The sequence below is a fragment of the Cannabis sativa genome, chromosome 5 (assembly GCF_029168945.1).
Source record: "Cannabis sativa cultivar Pink pepper isolate KNU-18-1 chromosome 5, ASM2916894v1, whole genome shotgun sequence".
Lineage (NCBI taxonomy): Eukaryota > Viridiplantae > Streptophyta > Magnoliopsida > Rosales > Cannabaceae > Cannabis > Cannabis sativa.
The window spans coordinates 26,797,227-26,802,971 of NC_083605.1; positions in this window are offsets into that span (position 1 = coordinate 26,797,227).

The window sequence follows — 5,745 nt, forward strand, 5'->3', positions numbered from 1 at the left end:
TGAAGCATTTTCTTTCTAATGGCAATCTATAGAAGCTTCACAACTTCTTAGACATAGATTTTATTTATCTAAGGAAAAGTCTCAACTATTCTAGAAAAGATAAAGTCATGAAAGAATTTCTTAAATCAACAGTGAGAGGTCTCAGATATGCTTTAGTATGCCTTAGACCAGACACCTACTGTTGAGTGGGAGTAATGAGTAGGTATCAGATTAATGCAGGAGAGGAACATTGGAAGATAATCAAGTAAATCTTAAGATTAAGAAGAGGAACTATATGTTAGTCGATAAGGGTGTGTTTAAAAACTCTTAGACTACACGACATCAGATTTCGAGACTTGCCTTTGTGCTAGAAAGTCTGCTGATAAGATGGTGATTACTCTGGGGGTGGAGTAGTGATTTTGGAGAAGTGTAAAAACCTATCTGAAGTCTCTTAGTCCACCAGAGAGAGACTGATTGTTAAAGTTCAGGAAAGGTACTTATTCAGTCTAAGGAAAGTTCTATACAATTGTGGCACCGTTCCAACCTGTCTTAACTTCTAGTGTTAATTTCCTGATTAACCAAAAGTAGTTGCCAAAGGTATAGAATCCAGTATCCCAAGAGAGTAGACATATAGAGAGGAATTTCACATTATCAATGATTTTGTGATTAAGGAAGAGTAATGGTGGAGGAAAGGTTGTGTTGAATTCAACCTGTCAGATCCTATTACGAGGAGTATACTACTACTACACTTGATTTGTATATCAAGGTGTTGAGATTATTTGAAATGCACATTTTGTTTTATATTAGTGAAAGTGGGAGTTTGTTGGGTTTTATGTAAAGCCCGCTTAGTTAATTTGGAAATTAGCAGTTATTTATGTTAATCATGAAATTATTTATAGCCATTTAAATAATTTATTATGGATATTTATGGAATTCAAATATGCATGAGTATGTAATTAGTAGCTTTTATATTTCGCATTTCCGGTGTCCGGTATTTTGGAACGCGGCGTTTGGCTCAGTAGAAATCACAACTTAGTATGTTAGTATTTTGGGGACGGGTTTTAGACATTGGGAATGTCGGGAATGGCCGGGAATTAGAATGTCCCAAAAATACCCCTTTAGTATGAATTATGTAATTTTATGGTGGAGGGGCAAAATGGTCTTTTTGCCCCAATGACTTTTTGTCTTTTGTGGCTTGTAAATGGAAATTAAATGTTGATTTTAATTATTTTTCTTGGCTGAAATAAAGCATTATATGCATGAAAATCTTTGTTTTCTCTCAAAACTTTGCTCTTAACAAAAAATAGAAAAAACTTGGAAAAAAGAAGCTCCCTTTTCTTTCTCTCCATTTCGGCTTGGTGTTGGCTGCTAGGGCAGGATTTTTCTCTTCAATTTCTTGTGATTTCCTTCTCCTCTAAGTGTGATTCAATTGTAGGTAAGATCCTTGAACTTGTCCTTCTATGTTTTCTTGAATTTTTAAGTGAAAATGGATGAAAATGCATGTTGAATTGAAGTTCTTGCTGCTGTGTTGTGATGTTGTTTTCTAAAGTTTATCTTGCTGTTTTTAAGTAATTTAAAGCTAGTGTATGCATGTTGATTACTTGAAGTTATGTTTTGGGAGTTTTTAGTTCAAGAGCATGATTTTTGAAAATGTATGTGAATCTGTAAATTGCTGGCTGTGGTTGATCATTTTCGTTTTCAGAGGCTTAGTTATGCATATTTAAGTAGGTTTGATCTAGCTTGATGGCATGTTAATAGTTTTTAATCAAGCTTGAGTTTTGGAACTCAAAGCTTGGTCTTTAATGGCATTTTGTGATTCTGTGAGTTCTGGGTGAATTTGTTGCCTTTGAATGGCTATTTGGGGTATATTGATCAGGTCTGGAAAGTCTTGGATGATTTGGGGTAGATTTGAGAGAGTTATGAAATTTTGAAAATTTCCTGCGAGGAACCGGAATTCCGGTTGTGCAACCGGAATTCCGGATGGGTGTCCAGTAATTCCCAGAACCGGAATTCCGGTTGGGCAACCGGTCTACCGGTTGGGGAATTTTTCCGAACCCTAGTTTTCCTCGTTTTTGGGTTTTTAGGGGTATTGCCATGCTTTTTATCGATAGGGAAACTTTTAGTTTCGAGTTTTAGTCCCCGGGAAGTGATTTAGCGTGTCACTTATAGCGTTGTGATTTTTATGGTTTAGGAGCCAGTAATCCGCCGTTCGGCTTCGGTCCGGTCGGGTTGACCCGCACACCCGAAATCGGAATCCGGGTAAGATTAGTATAACAAGTATGCATATGTAGATTACATGTTTAGCGTGCATGTAGGAAGCCTCGTTAGTTTACATTAGATATGTATTTAGGCTTCGAACCACCCAACCCCGTCACGTCGGTACATGTGCCGGAGTATGACCAAGCGGAGTATGACCGGTTCGACCGATCAGCCGACACCGGTTGGTGGTTCGGTGCTATTGACCTATCCCGTCGGTACAGCCGGAGTATGACCAGCAGCCGGAGTATGACCGGTTCGACCGATCAGGAGGATACTTGTCAATAGTACCGTCCCCTGAACGTTCAAAACTCAGTACCATGTTGGACATGGCAAGTAGTGCTCGGCACCATGTTGGACATGGCAATGGCGGGACTCGGCATCGTGTTGGACACGGCGGTCGGTTTTATGTATGATATTAGTATGCTTTTCTTGCGAGTCCGTCGACTCCGCGCTTACGTTCATGTGTAGGTAAAGGCAAGGCAGTTGCTGATGGACCGTAAGCGAGCTTATGAGATTGTACATGTCGGGGCGGTTAGGCCTGGAGCGTACGATCCTCGGGACAGCAGGGCTGAGATTTTGTAACTGTCGTTAGACGACTTTATTTTGATGTAAAAGTTGAACAGTAAAAACGTTTGTAAATATTTTTATAAATCGGGATCCCGAGACTTTTTGCAAAATGGTTTATAAGTTTAATGAAAAAGCAAAATTTTAATTAATCACGTTTTTCCATAAACCTCGTTGACTAGCAACGAGCTGCACAGTACGTTTAAAAATCACGTAATGCGCCTAAGATAGTTAGGGTGTTACAACTTGGTATCAGAGCCGCCAGGTTGTCTTCCGAAGATCGTCACCACATGTACAATCATCATCAGCAGTTAGCTCGGTTCACGGTTCAGTAAGCCTTTATTGCTTTAGTAGTTTATTTTATTCAGTTATGAAAAAGAAAAGCCTGTTAGGAAGCATGTTAGTAGCCTGATAGTAGAATAGGCGCATGTTTCATTTCTAATTTCCAAATTAAGCGGCATTAGTAAGCTCGCCTTGAATACGACCTGATATGCCAACTCTTGGTTTCGCAGGCGGTTCTAACTAGATGGACGCCAGGCGGACTACCAGGAGTCGAGGCAACTCCGTGGGGTCGAATCAGGGAGAGGGAGCTCGGTTTCCCCCACCTGCTCGGGGCCGAGGTAGAGGTCCCCGAGGCAGGGCTCGTGGTCGGGGTGATGAGAACCCGCCACAGGCTGCCCAGGCTCCCCCAGCCGATCAGGGAGCCCCGAACTGGGAGTTGCGGTTTGCGGAAATGCAAGCCCGGATCGAAGAGCAAGACCTCGAGATTCAGAGGTTGAGACAGCAGGGTGCTCCCGCAGTTCCGGTGCCGCAGTTCCGGCGGCACCGGCCCCTCGCCGCCTGTGCCGAGATGGTAGTGGCGGCCCACAGATTGGAACCTTTATATGAGCGGTTCCGGAAGCAAGCACCTCCGGTATTCCTGGGAGGTCCAGATGTGTCGAAAGCCGAGCAGTGGCTTACGGTGATCACCAGAATCTTGAACTTTATGGGTGTCACCGGCAACGACAGAGTGGTGTGCGCCACATTTCAGTTCCAGGAGGACGCCCTGGTATGGTGGGACATGGTGTCTCAGATCCATGACGTCACCACCATGACTTGGGAGAGGTTCCAAGAACTCTTCAACGCGAAGTACTACAATGAGGCGGTTAGAAGCGCCAAGAGGAAAGAATTTGTTCACCTGACCCAGCGGGAGAACATGAGTGTCACTGAGTATACTACTCAGTTTGACCGGTTGGCGAGGTTAGCCTCGGGAATTGTGCCAACCGACTTCAGCAGAAAGGAGAAGTATCTGGACGGGTTGAATCCCAAGATCAGGCATGACCTGATGATTACCACAGACGACAGCACCACCTACGCTCAGATGGTGGAGAAGGCACTGCGAGCTGAGGGCGCAGTGGGATGTATGTCAGATTCAGCCAGTACTCCGGTTGGTGGCGGAGCTCCTACCCCTCCTGCATCAGGATTTAGCAGGGGGAGTAGTGGTTCGGCCATTGATCAGAGGAAGAGGGCACCCACGCTTCGGCGGCTCGAGTCGAACAAGAGGTTCGGGGAACCGAACGAGGAAGTCGTCCTGGTGGTAATGAGACTCGCTTCTCCTATCCAGAGTGCCCTAGCTGCAAGAGGCACCATCGGGGAGAGTGCAAGGGGCAGGGATGCTTTCATTGTGGCATGCCCGGGCACTTCAAGAGGGAATGTCCCCAGCTCCGGCCAGAGGCACCGAGAGCTCCAGCGATACCCACTCCAGCCAGGGTATTCGCGATCACGCAGCCGATGCAGATGCCGGCCATCGGTTGTTACGGGTCGGATTCTTATTAACGACTCGTTTTATTCAGTCTTTGTTTGATTACGGGGCTACACGTTCTTATGTGGCGGCCAGAGTCTTTAGTAAGTTGGGTAGACCCTTTGATAGATATGAATCAGGGTTTGGAACCCTGTTACCTGGCGGAGAATTGGTTATCTCCAATAGGTGGATTAGGTCTATGCCGATCAGGATAGATGGTAGAGAGTTGAGCGCTGATCTGATAGAGATGAGCTTAGTCGAATTTGATATTATTTTAGGAATGGATTTCCTATCTAAGTATTCGGCGAGCATTGACTGTAAGAGGAAGATGGTGGTCTTCCAACCGAAAGTGAAGAACCGTTCGTATTTGTGGGTTCGGTTCGGGGATCTCGGATCCCGGTGATCTCGGCTATGTCGGCGAGAGAATTATTGCACGGTGGGTGCTTAGGGTTTACGGCCGTGGTGGTGGACACCACTCGGCCGTACACCTCGCTCCGGCCGAGAGGACATCGGCGTGGTTCGGGAATTTTTGGACGTTTTTCCCGAAGAACTTCCGTGGTTACCACCTCAACGGGAGATTGACTTCGTGATTGACTTGGCACCTGTGGGTGGATCCGGTTTCTAAAGCCCCGTATAGGATGGCTCCAACTGAACTTAAGGAATTGAAGATTCGGCTCCAAGGGTTGCTTGACATAGGGTTCATTCGGCCGGTGTGTCACCTTGGGGAGCCCCGGTTTTGTTCGTGAAGAAGAAGGATGGATCTATGAGGATGTGCATCGACTACAGGGAGTTGAACAAGCTGACGGTGAAGAATAAATATCCACTACCTAGGATCGATGACTTGTTCGATCAGCTTCAGGGGAAGACGGTCTTTTCTAAGATTGATCTCCGTTCGGGTTATCATCAGTTGAGGATCCGAGAGGAGGACATTCCAAAGACGGCTTTCCGCACTAGGTATGGACACTACGAGTTTACGGGTTATGTCATTCGGACTAACCAATGCTCCTGCAGCATTCATGGACCTGATGAACAGAGTATTCAAGGATTTCCTCGATATCTGTGTGATTGTGTTTATCGACGACATCCTCGTGTACTCTCAGTCAGAAGAGGAGCATGAGTTACATCTTCAGATGGTACTACAACGACTTCGAGAACATAGACTC